We start from the raw sequence: 13810 nt of genomic DNA, 5'->3' as shown, positions 1-13810 counted from the left end.
CCAGTAATTTTTGAGAAATTTCAAAATAAAACTCACTGGGTCAAAAAATAAGTGCAGCATGGCTCAGAAACAGTGAAGAGGAGCAAGATGTTGGAAGATGCATTCAGCATGATGAAACATCTTTCTACATATATATATTATGTAGACTTAAGTCACCTTTTTTTTCCAATGTTGGTAAGACTTGGGGGGGGGGGGGTTTGCACATGTTCGTTCCAGTTTTTTCAGTTTTTGCAAAAATAATCAAATAAAAGACATTTCTGAGTTTTGTCTCCTTCTTCACGGTCATTCTACTTCCACAGAGGCGTAGGACTTTAGATTGCGGAGAAAAATGAGCCCACAGTGAGAAGAAATGTACAAAAACACCCTCGAACTGGTGCAACAGGCAACTCCTACCAGCCCGATGTGGAGACTCGAGGGCTGCATTACACAAATACCGAAAACGATCTTCCACAGCTGCAGGAGACGTCTCATATCCGGTAGTTAAAGTTTTAAAATTAAATTAGCATATTCATTGACTTCGGATTTTTCAATTAGAGGGGAAGCACAGATGTCATTTTAGGAATTTCTAATCAAGTAATTGAAGTGTTTTGCAGAAAAAAAAAACTCAAATTCATATTCACAGCAGAGGATTTTCCATCAACTTCCAAACATGCATGGAGGAGATCTTTAATCGTGTCGCGTTGCTGAAGCCATTGCGGCTATTTAAAGTGATGTTTCACTACTTTTTGAAAGGTTTCTTCACGGAGATGTGTTCATAAATCTCGTCCAGAGCCGGTGGGAGATTTCATGCCAAAGCTCCAGCGATCTTTCCAGCTCACCAAACTGCGGTAATCTTCAGTTGTCATCTCGGCCTCCACATCTTCCAAACAGAATCGCCTTTTGCATCAGTAAAAATGTGTTTGAAATCTCCTGACCTCTTAGTCTCAGCGCTCTGCGTCTGCCAGCATGCGGAGCTTTTCTGGGAGGAAGACGAAGACGTGGAAGCTCCCCCCGTAGAGGAAAAGCATTATTTACTCCTCAAGGTGACGTCTGTATACCAAAGTCCTGCAAAAGAGCACTTAATAACATCAGAGCCGAGCACTTTGTTCGAGTCTCCGCCAATCACACAAATGTCTCTTGACATCTCTTGCACATATTGCGTTTAGTCTTTCGGTACTTGCTAATCAGATGCAGTGTATATTTCCCAGGGCGAACACGGGACCCTTTATGCAGTGGAGAGTAAAAGACTTAAGACGCTAAATCTGTGAAGTGGGTTATAACAAGCCGACCGTCCACTTAGATTCTTCTAAATCTGATTCAAGGATTTCCTCCCTTTTTATTCTGAGAGGTTTCACTTCACTCATTTTCCCGGAAACGCATCCAGGAGGGCTTTCAACAGCCCTCGGAGCTCAGTTACGCAGCACTTTTCCTCGCAAACGGTAAAGTTTAGGCGTCTGAATTTGCCGCAGATTGCATATTTTTCAAGTGAAGCGGTTACTGTCGCTGGTAATTTCATGAACTTATAAAACTGAACAACTTTTCTGGATTTATTTAGTAGTTGTTTGGCTTCTAACGTGTCAGAAAATGGTGAAAAAAGGCAATCAGTGTTTCCCAAACAGGACAAATGTCTTGTTTTCTCCAAAAACATTCGGTTTAGTGTCATTGAAAGCAGAAAATAATCACATTTATGGAGCTGACACAACAGAATTTAGACAGTTTTCCTTGAAAACTTTCTCAAAATTAATAAATAATTAGCTGTCTGGTCTATAAAATGTCACAAAATGACTTGTTTTGTCCAAAGATATTCAGTCTATTGTCCCAGAATACAGAAAATATTCACATTTATGGAGCTGAAATAACAGAACTTAGACTCAAAATGAATAATCAATTAGCTGTCTGGTCTACAAAATGCCACAAAATGTCTTGTTTTGTCCAAAGATATTCAGTCTATTGTCCCAGAATACAGAAAATATTCACATTTATGGAGCTGAAATAACAGAATTTTGACTGTTTTCCTTGAAAGCTTTCTCAAAATGAATAATCAACGAGCTATTTGATCTCCAGGATGTCACAAAATGTCCTGTTTTGTCCAAAGATGTTCAGTTTACTGACATAGAGGAGGAAAAAAACTAAAAATATTCACCTTTAAGAAGCTGAAATAACAGAATTTAGACAATAACTGTCTCAAAATGAATAAATAATTAGCTGTCTGGTCTACAAAATGTCACAAAATGTCTTATTTTTTTCAACGATTTTCAGTTTACTGTCAAGAAACTAAAAAATGTTCACATTTAAGAAGCTGAAATAACAGAATTTAGACTTTTTTTAAACTTTTTATTTTCACATGTTTTTCATTTTACAACAACACAGGACTCCAAATAAAATTAGAACATTATAAAACTAAAAAAACTAAAAAAAAAAAAATTAACAGAGAAAAAAAAGGTGACTTTTTTATGTTCCTCGTTCTCCGTTAAAACAACCTGCTGACTGAAGCAGCTGTTTCATTTTTGTGCAGAACTGACAAAATGATAAATGCCTCCTTTTATTTCAACACAGTTTGATGCAGAAAGTCTGAGTTGACAACAAAAGTTGAAAACCACCGTTGTGATTTTCGTTAACTCTGACTGAGGTTTTAGTTTTTGCTGAATAACACGAAGATAACCTGGATGTGTTGAACCCTCTGGTCCCAGCTCACCTGATCATCAGGTAGATGAGCTGCAGCTGAAGCAGAGCTCAGCTGAGGGCTGTTGGTCATCAGCCTGGCTGGGAGGTTATATAAAGAGAGGCTTTGACTGCTGTCTCCGATGGGGAGGGTGGCTTTGTTTGGGAGTGTCTGAATGTGAGAATCAAGTTATTCTTTGTATCTGTGTCCAAATAACCCCTTAAAAAAACAGTGACTCCTACATCCGTTGCGTTTTAATATTTCATTGTTCCATCCTTTTTTGATATCGTCAATGGGCGATAGTTGGGGAAAATCTCACAACCCCGTGTTGAGTGTTAGTTTCCCCATTTACGACCTTCGCTATCTTGTATTGTGTTCTGGGGGAAGGAAACACGAGTGAGTCCAGATATTAAGAAGAAGCTGACTTCTACGACAAGATAATGATCTGATGCAGACCTAAAAATCAGCGGGAAAACTTTTAAAGTGGCCTTCATAGCGCTCTGAGTTGAAAATGATGAACCCTCATGTGGTCTTAACATCCTGTACACTCCCCTGAGCCTCTAAAATAAAGCAGCTTAATTGAATTTCCAACCCAAAATCTGTTTTTCACATGAAGAAACAACCTGTCATGCATCACACACTTTAAGGATGTCTGGGTTTTCCCTCTACTGAAGTCAGAAAGACTCCATTTATTCATTTAATCACATGTTAAAATGGTTTTCTTTCTTAAAGTGGAGGTTTGTCATCACTGTTACTGCTGCTAAAGGTACTGCATGGGTGTGGCAAGAGATAGTACTTGTATATCCTAAGGAAGTACCAGAAATGTGCAGAAAGTAGCTTTGAATGCATTTTTTGAAGGAAAACAACAACACTGTGCATTATACTGTACAATGGAATTCAACTACCGGGGGTCCTCAGTTTAAAACGTCCTTGACCTACGGCGTTTTGTTGTTATGTCTGAACTGGTTACGTGGAACTAGCTGAAAAGCGGAGAAGACGAATATGTCGTCATGCGGAGCTATAAGACTGCTTTATTTACATTCTCTGGCCACCTTGGACTGTGCTACATTCGCTAACTTTTTGCCCTTCATTATGGCTCCCAAGCAGAAGTGAGACTCTTCTGATGGCAGTGCTTCAAAAGAAAAGGAAAGCCATCTCCATGGAAGTGAAACTAGATAAAATAAAATGCTCGGAACAGAGTGAAACACCGATAACTCCATTGAAGTGCTCAGTTTCATATATGAAAATGAAGATCAGAAAAACACACACAAGGGACATTTTTAGATCAAGATGTAAAAACAGTGCAACATATTCTGCTGTCATCTAAATGACTCAGACATGCCTGAAAGTCATCGGTATTCATGACTTTTCCGAAGACCCGATCGATATCTTGATGCACGTAACGGCATTGTTTACATTTTTGCCGGAGTTCCGACTTATGGCAAAAATCGACTTGTATCGGTCTGAAGGAACGGAACTCCATGAGTCGAGGACCCAAATACTTATGTTCTCACTGGGCTGGCCCAAATAGTAGCCTCCGAATATTCGGGCTTTATTAAAGACGGATATCCAAATATTCGTTCCGCCCCGTGTTGCCCGGGGGGGGGTGGAGACGGCCCGATTATTCGGATCCGTTCGTCTTGCCTTCGTTTTGTCTTCACTTAAACTGAAGAATTCCCCAAAAAGAGGAGGTCTTCAGCATCTTGTCTTGTGTTTATGCAGTGAAGTGAAGCGTGACGTCAGAGTCGGCAGCAACCCGGCCATTCAGGTGGAGGAAAGAAACACGAGATGAGCCGAAGTGGGCCGAAGGGAAGAGATGAGCTCCGAATATTTTCGTCTGGGGGGAGGAAGGGGTGATCACATAGACATATGTGTATATGTTTATGTCGCACGATTATCACACCATCACATTATCACACGGCAAGATGAGCCGATGTGGGCTGAAGGTAGAGGGAAGACAGTAACGCCGCATATTCTTTCCGTCCGGTGACATCCGACTGGGGGGGACAAATATTCGGATACCAAAACTAATATCCGGATACCGCCGTAGCGAACAAATATTCGGATATTCGGGTCCAGCCCTAGTTCTCACATCTTTTGAATCATTGCTCCTACCGACAAAGTGCACAACTTATAACAATAATAACAGTAAAATAAAAATAATAGGTGCAAAACAAAAATACAATGAACATATTAGACATTAAGAAGTGAGCTGCAATGAATAGGGAGTTAAAACTCCTAATTCAAGAATAAAAAGACTCTGAGGTGGCTTCAGAAAAGCGTCTTGAAGCTGTGATATCTGCCAAAGCAGGTTTACTAAGTACTGAAATGCATATTTTGGCACTAAAACAGCAGGAGCCAGTCTTATAATAGAGAATTCAGCTTTAAAGCATGAATGTTCACTATATAGACGGACAAATTCCGATGCTTTAATGCTCCGTGTTTAAAAGTTTGAGTCGGATACTGACACCAGATAAAAAAAAACTTACACTTTTCCTACTTTTGTCTCATCATTAATCAAATTATAGATTCAAAACGTCACCTAAAAAGCAGTCAAGTGAATAATTTCAAATAAATGAGTCAAGTGAAATATCACATTTGCATTTACACGCTCGTTACTGAAGGCGCCTCATCGCAGCACACCCAGCTCTGGAGAAATCTGAACACTACTTGATTATTTTTTTTGTGTAAATATATTTATCCTTTCCAATATTCTCTTTTGTTTGAGGCATAAAAAACAAGTTCTCAAGTGTTCATGTGTGTGTTTTGTGCGTCTCTGAGGATTGTCGCTGAATAATTTCGCAGCCCGGATGCTTCCACGTGCTGTTTAATTTCCAGGTTGTGAATAATCCTCAGGACTTCTTTGCTCTGTGGGTGAGAGCAGTTTGTTTGTTTGTTCTAAATAAAGTCTAAAATAAGTGGGTCTGCTCGTGACGTCCTGTTTTCCACATCCTTCACACGTGTCAGGCAGCCACTAATGCCGTCGTTATTTCCAGCGTGTCGCGCCGACGGTGGAAAATGTGGCTCGACCAGATCGTGACAAAGGAGCAAAGAAAGACGAATTAGCCGTTTGGATCGAACACAGTCATGCGAAAACATAAGTACAGGTGGAAACTGAAAAGGTGTCGACAGATGAAGTCAGACTAGACTTTCATAGTCTTTCTTTTAGTTCTATAGATGGTTCTCCTGCTGGAATATTCCTCTGCTTTCAGCTTACTGTCAGCCAATATTTTGGTTTATCCTCAGACATTCGTCTATAAATGTCATTGTTGCGGCTTCCCCTTACCAAGCCTCGTAGCCGCTGAGAGTGTGAGGTCAGGTTCGTACCTTTGCGACGCGCAAGAAGTTTTATGGGCACAAATGCACTCAGATCCTCAGATACAGTTTGGTGCATTTATTGCAGGACAAAAAGACAGAGCTATCAGAGCGCAGCAGTATGAACAACGAGACATGAAACCATATAACTAAACTGTGAAAAATTGGGTATGGAAAAATGAGACGCGGTCAACAAAAAATACGGCTATGCCCGACCCTGACTCTCCATCTGCGCCATAGGTGAGCGCGCACCTTTATGCACAACCTTTCACACATGCACACACCATCCCTCTAAGTGAAACACCGCCTGTGCAACACACACACACACACACACACACACACACACACACACACACACACACACACACACACACACACACACACAGACAGTGCACCTCACTCTGTCTCCTACAGTCATCTTTCCAACACCTTTCCAAAAGTAACCTGACAGTTACTTTTAACAGTTATTTTAACTCTTATTTTATGACAGTTATTTTAAACAGCCCTTGTTTTCTGACTCTTGTTTTTGATCTTTTTACTGTTCTGTTTTTCTTTTAATAATTGCCCTTGTTTTTTCTGACTTCTGTTTTTGATCTTTTTACTGTTCTGACTTTTTTTTAATGATTTCATAAATGTTTTCTTTTGTTTTTCTTTTAATAATCATCATCCTCTGTTCTTAATGTCTTTGTAAAGCACTTTGAATCGCCTCGTTGTTGAAATGTGCTATATAAATAAATTTGCCTTGCCTTGCTTTGCCTTTTCCTCTCATTCAGCCCCATATCATCATACTTCCACCTCCATGCTTCACTGTCAGGACCATGCATCCACTGTGGTAGTCCTGGTCAGGTTCACACCAAACATGCTGGACTCCATCTGACCAACGAATGTTCTCCCAACATCCATCAAGCTTCTTCTTTCATGCATTTTAGCTAAGTGTAACTTTTCTTTTTGTGCCAAAGACACTGTTTTCTTTCCCTCTCTCCATAGACATTGATGTTCAGACACTTCAGAACTTCACAGAAACTCTGATTTCCATTCATAACCCCTGTGATAAAAGTCTGAATCATCTGCCGTCTGTTTCTCACAGCTAGATGGTGAAAGTAGTTCACTGTCAGTGGAGTCTTTTTAGGAGGACGACCACTGCAGTCATGATTAGTGGTGCTGTGGATCCTTCTTTACCTCCTGATTGCCGTTGCATCTGTGTCTTCACTGATTGTTAGTTGATCTTCCTGGATCCTCTTCCATCTTTGTGAAGTCTGACAATCAGATTGTTCAGCTCCTCTGCTCAGTTATTTTCCATGTGGAGCCATGATGTAGATATAAACGGCTCATAGGTCCAAAACAGAGAAAGTTCTGCTGTTCACGGCTTATTTTATGGACATGTGTGCAGTTCAGATGACTGAAAATCCCATATGGGCTCATTTGGGGCCTCTATTTTTAATACGGTCTTTGTGAAGTGTTTATTTTTGATTGTTTATCAATGCAAATACTGTCCTGTTGGATTTAGAAATGATGCGATGACATTTAAGTGAAATTGCACATGGAGTTCACTCATTTGTGTCGCATGCTGTCGCTGCATCTTTGGCATCAGAAGCCTTTTGCTTGACTGTCCACCATCTCTGGCATTGGCTCGATTAAAAAATTTTGACCTCTATTCCTGCAAAATTCCTTCACTTGCCAGATATTTAAGGCTTTTTTTTTTTTTTTTTGCCTGTTTCATTTCCCCTAATACATTTTAATGGGATTCAAATGTGGAATTTCTTCTTTCTGATCCGTTCCTTGGTGGATTTGTTCGTTTGCTTTGGATAATTATGCTGTTTAAAGGGCATCCTCTGGTTCAACATTCAGACAGATGGCTTCACATTATCTCCAAGCACTTTTTTTTGCTGTGATGCAGAATTCCTCTTAGAATCAGTGACTCTAAGTCGTCCGATCCCCGAGGCAGAGCAGAAACCTCAAACCAGAACATTTCCAGCTCCGCGCTTCGTCGCTGGTGTGATGTTCTTCTCCTCCTGAAACGCTGCCAAACGTGTCGACAGTTTCTGCGGCCAAACGGCTCCATCATCTTTGATTCATCTGGCCAGAAACCGCTCTTTGACTGGCTTCTCCCTGATCTTATTTGCACAGCTTCTTTCTCTTTGTTGATGCAGCATTTTGACACCAACAGCTGCTGTTTGAATTTCAGGGTTCTTGAAGGTTTCTGATTGCGTAAAACGGTCTCATCTTGGTTTTTATACAAGTGGAATCATTTAGTTGACTGACTTTCGATGCAGAAAAGACGAGACATGAAGAAGATAAACACAGATCACTGGCATCTTCCTGCCCCATTTGGATATTTTAATTTCATGGATGCATAAAACTGATCTGAGAAAAGTCATGAAAGGATTGCCAAGATATTTAAGATTCAGTTCTAATCTATAGAAACAGAAATCAGTTTTCCCTTAGTGGCACTTTGTGGAGTTAACAGTCCTCTCGATGTTTAAGTTATGACTGTTGAGTGCAAATTAGCACCAGATAGATTTTTCATTCTATTTTAAATTAAACTTTATATACAGTTTGTTCAGTGGTTTCTAACCTACGAGGTTTGGGTCACTGTCAGAACCACAGGGTCAACTCCAGGGATTGTTCAATGATTAATGCCAATAGAAAGAGAACGAAACAAACTTCGGCTGCAAAAATATGCACCTCATGTTGGCTTTTTTTGTAGATGGGGGCGGGCCAAATATTCGGATACCAAAATTAATATCCGGATACCGCCGTAGCAAACGAATATTCAGATATTCGTCATATTCGGGTCCAGCCATAGTTGAAAAAGTCAAAGATTTTCATGAGACACACCTGGTTTTTCATAACTGTATGTCCAGATAACATGAAAACCAGTTTGTATTTGGAGTACAACATCCTCAGAGGATTTTGATGCTGGAAGGACCAACAAGAAATCCCCTGAAGTAGATAAAACTGTTCTGATAAAAGTCATGGAAGAGGATCCAGCTCTGATCTATAAAAAGACGGAATAAGTCGACTCTTGCTGGGACTTTGTGGAGTTAAACATCTCACCACTGTGGTTAAGTTCCTGCTATTGAGTGCAAATGATCTCCAGTGGAGTTTATCTGAGCAGAATTCCTCTCATCGGCTCTCGGCTCTGCGGCTGGATCTTCACAGAGCTGCGGCCGTCTACATTAAAGCCGGTTTGAAAGGCTGAATGTGTCTGGACCTGAGCGGGGGGCCTCGGTTCTGTGTACCGGCCCTGAGAGCTGTGACAAACCTCAGGATTATGAGTCCGGCTTTTATTCCAAACGCAGTCAGTCACACTTCACGTGGCAGCAGGAAAAGCCGCCGCCCCGCTCGTTCTGCCTCTCTGTCCGCCCGGCTTTCATCCACGTTTAATGTGTGACACTTTGATACTGAACATCCCATTCCCCGTGTTCTGGTCGGCCGGCTTCGCATGCAGATGGGCCGCTGATTTGCATAGACTCAAAGGTGTCCGTTCTCTCCTGATGCCTCCTGACAACGCGGCGTCCATTCGGCATCCCTCCCAGGACAGCGGCTGAATCGCTGTCTCACGGTGCTTCAGGTCTCGTTTTACACTGCAGGAAGCTGCTCGGGGATTGGATTAGGGATCGTTTTCCTTCAGAGCATCTGATGGAAAGTTCACTCGATATCAAAAAGCTCTTTGCATGTTTCTGCACAAAGTCAGACTGAGTCCACAGCAGGATCCAGCCCAAAGACCAGCTTCTTCTCTGATCAAACCACTGAGTCACACTTTTTTTTTAACTTTACTTTGCTCCTGAGATCACACCAAAGTTGCAGCATCGCAGTTTTATTATTTGTCAGATTTCAAACAAATCCTGTTGTGAGCAGAGCAGTGTGAAGAACAAAATACAATGCTCAGAAATATGCAGTCAAAGACCACAAGAAAAAAGTGTTTTATTGCTTATTAATGTCCTATTCCTGTTATTATTCTAGTGTGACATATTAAAATGTGCATTTTAAGTCTGTTGTTTTCTTGTTTTATCCTAATTGTTGGCATGAAACACTTTGTAAAGGTCTACATGAATAAAGTTACTACTGTTAAAGACTGCAAAGTGTCAGTGCCATCTATCGTGTGTTTGCTTCCTGAGTGTCAGATCTCATTTACCAGCTCAAGTGTGCTGAAAAAGTCAATAATTAACATGAAACGCACTGAATTTTTCCAGATAATTGATAATTATTCGTACGAAAGGCTTCGTAAACCCTTGTTTTGGACATTTCTATATGAACAAAGTTATAGTTGCTATTATTATTATTACAATTGAAAAAGATCGCCAAATGTGAATTTTGTGTCGTGTTTTTCTGAGTTTCATATCCCATTTGCCCGCTCAAATACGTTGATAAAGACAATAACTAACATGAAACATACTTCATTTCTCCATATTATTGATAATTGTTCGTATACGAAACACTCTGTAAACCTTTGTTTTTGAAAGGTCTATATGACTAAAGTTATTTTTTGTCATATTATTGTAGAAAGTACATTTTACATGCCATATGTTTTCTGTATTTCAGATCATGTGTTTGTTCAAACGCGTTGGGGGAAAAAGTCAATAATTTCTTTTTTCTTCATCCTGTTTTTTCACTGTCAGCTAACATCCTACACAATTTTTAGGCTTGAGGAACTAACTATTACCAAAAAAAGTTGAAAAAGAGTTAGCATTAAGGATTTAAACACATAAATGTTATTTCCCTGCAAGATTTGAATATTTTAAATTGATTGTTGCATATAAAGATGTTTAAAATCCAGTTTTAATATAGAAAAAGAAGGAATCTGCTGATTTTCTGGGACTTTCTGGAGTCAAACCTAAGTTTGTTTGCTTACCTGTAGGGTTTGGGTCTCCTTAAAGGGTCTCAAGTTTATTCTAAGGGATTATTGGATGATTCAGGGGGGAAAAAAGAAGGAAAAAACAACTTTCCACACATATTTGTACTCAATTTTGTGGTGGGTCGTCTTTAATTTTTCTTTTTTTGTGTGGTTTATTTCTAAATTGGTGCTTCAAGTCTGTGGAGAGTCGCTTAACTTTAAATATCCACATTTATTTTCTTCCTATTTTGTCTCAGATCACACCACAGTTGCAGCATCACAATTTTATTTGCTCAATTTCAAACAAACCCCGTTGTGAGCGGAGCAGCGTGAAGAACAAAATAAGATGTTCATAAATATGCAGTTGAAGACCACAAGGAAAAAAAAAGAAGTATTTCAGTCCAAATAAAGTACTTTCAGAGCCCCGGTAGTCAACACCCATATCCTCCCACTATGTCAGCGCACACACTCAATCTTCCGGGGCCGGAATCAAAACATCATTTTTAAATTCAAAAGAAGGACGGAAGAAGGAATCCAGAGTTGTAGTAATCCTCGGGAAAAAGGCGGCGGAGGAAGAAAGAGGTTGTGGATGCAGGAGAGCAAACGTGAGGGATGAGACGGGGAAGTGAGGATGATGGAGTGACAAGTGGAGGAGGACGAAGATGAAACCGGAAAACGACGACAAACTCTGGAAGAAATATCGGAAAGAAATGTCAAAGCACATCTTGTATCCCTGTCAGTGTTCTAAAAGGAGAAAATATCAGTGCAGTAATGTAAAAATACTCAACTAGAGTAAAAATCCTCACTAATTTGAATTTTAATCTAGTTTATATACAGGAAACCTCCAATTTTAGGCTCCTTTTAGTGCTACAACTTTAAAAAGAAGAATAAACTTTGATTTTTTTTGTGAATTATTGCTTCGTTTTATCCGTTTGGGCCTAAAACAGTCAAACAGTCCTGCATCAAAACCCTCACTAATTTGAATTTTGAACTAGTTTATACACAATTACCTTAAGATCTGGGCCCATATATGGATGACAACCATAAAACGAAGAGTAAACTGTGCTATTTTTGTAAATTATTGGTAAATCTGAGCTGTTTGTGCTTCAAACAGTCAAATGTTCCTTCATTAAAACCTCACTAATTTGAATTTTGAGCTACTTTATGTACAAATAACCTCAAATTTTAGTGTTACAAGTTTAAAACGAACAATAAATGAAGAAAAAAAAGGGTTTTCTTTGTGAATTATTGCTTCATTTGACCTAAAACAGTCAAACATCCCTGCATTAAAACCTCATTAATTTGTATTTTAAGCTACTTTTTGAGCAGGCAAACAAGATTTAAGCCACTTTAAGGGTCGCAAGAAATATAAACCAAGAGCTTTTCTATGAATTATTGGTAAAATTGACCTGTTTGTGCCTCAAACAGTGAAACATTCCTGTATTAAAACCTCATTAATTTGAATTTTAAGCTACTTTACATACAAATCACTTCAGATTTGGGCTCCTGTATGGATAACAACTTTAAAAATAAGAATAAACAAAGAATTTTTGTGTTGTTTCCTTGGTTTTATCACCTTTATGTGGTGATAAAATTGATGTAGGACATATTTCACATTCGTCGATTTCAAAATGTGCGCATAAGAGCAGCCCAGAGAAACGTATTGATTGATAAATAAAGTTGGTTTAATAAAAGTCATGAAGCCATAATCTATTAAAACCATAAAAACTTGGAACTTTATGGAGTTAAGCATCCGTCTAACAGTCCACACTGTGTTCAAATTATAAAAGCTGAATGAAAAACGGCTCCAGGAGAGTTTTTCAGTGTGTTTTAAACTGCTTTATATCCAGTTAAAGTTTATTCTGAGGCATAAAGAAAGAAGAAACACATTCGTGCTGCAGAGTTTTGATCTTTGCTTTGCTTGGTTGGTGAATTATTGGAGTGATTTTACCCGTTTGGGCCATAAAGAGTTAGTAAATTTAACTTTTGATACTAAAAAGACAAGGATAAATATCACTTCCCAGCCGGATTTGAATATTTTAAATCGATCTGTACATGAACTCGGCCCGAGAAAAGTCCTGGCAGGATTTTGAGGACGTTTAAAATCCAGTTCTGATCCAGAAAAGGACGAAATTATTGACACTAACTAGAATTAAACCTTTTTCTAGCATAATCGGCGATTGCAAATGAGCTCTAGATGAGCTTTTCAGTGTTTTTTCAGCTAAATTACATCCAGTTAGCCCAGTGGAATTAAGGAAGAACAAGGAATGTGATCTTTGCGTTGCTTTATTGTTTGATTTCTTGGTGAATTATGGGGTGATTTTTAATGTTTAGGCCATAAGCAGGAAATAAATGAAGCCAAGAAGCAACTTTTAATAATAAAATGATGTGAAAGATGCCCTTTGAAGGATGTAAACGGATGAATAAAACTTCCCTGCCAGATTTGTGTATTTTAAATCAAATGAAACATAAACTTGGCGTGAGAAAAGTATCAGATGTTCAAAATCCATGCAGTTCTAATCTATAATAAAAGGAGGAATGAGTTGATCTAACCTACTTTATGTACAGTTAGTCCAGTGGTTCCTCTTTGTAAGAGCCACAGATTTAATCTGAGGGATTAATATGAGCAAAATAAACCGTTACGCTGCAGAAGTTTATATAATTTGTTTTATTTTGGCGGGTTCATCTTCATTATTTGCTTTTTTGTGAATTTTGGGGTCATTTTTATCACCCGAGAAGCTAAAATGAGAGTTCAGAAGTCAAAAAGGCAGAAAAAACTGTTCCGTTCTGACTAATTTTCTAAGTTTTTAAAGGCCACCTTCAAGTAAAATCTAAAAATGGAAAGCAAATAAAGCTGTAGTTGACAAAAAGCCCATTATCTCCCTCTGAAATGCAGCAGGAGTTCATCAAACTGAGGTAAAATACACTTCTTGTTGAATGAATGCACATTTTTAGGAAGATATTCATCTAAAAGCTATATTGCACGTGAATGCATCACCACAAACACAATAGAAGAA

This window comes from Acanthochromis polyacanthus, chromosome 12 (genome assembly GCF_021347895.1).
Source record: "Acanthochromis polyacanthus isolate Apoly-LR-REF ecotype Palm Island chromosome 12, KAUST_Apoly_ChrSc, whole genome shotgun sequence".
Lineage (NCBI taxonomy): Eukaryota > Metazoa > Chordata > Actinopteri > Pomacentridae > Acanthochromis > Acanthochromis polyacanthus.
The sequence above is the reverse complement of the archived record's forward strand: the minus strand, read 5'-3'. Positions refer to the sequence as shown.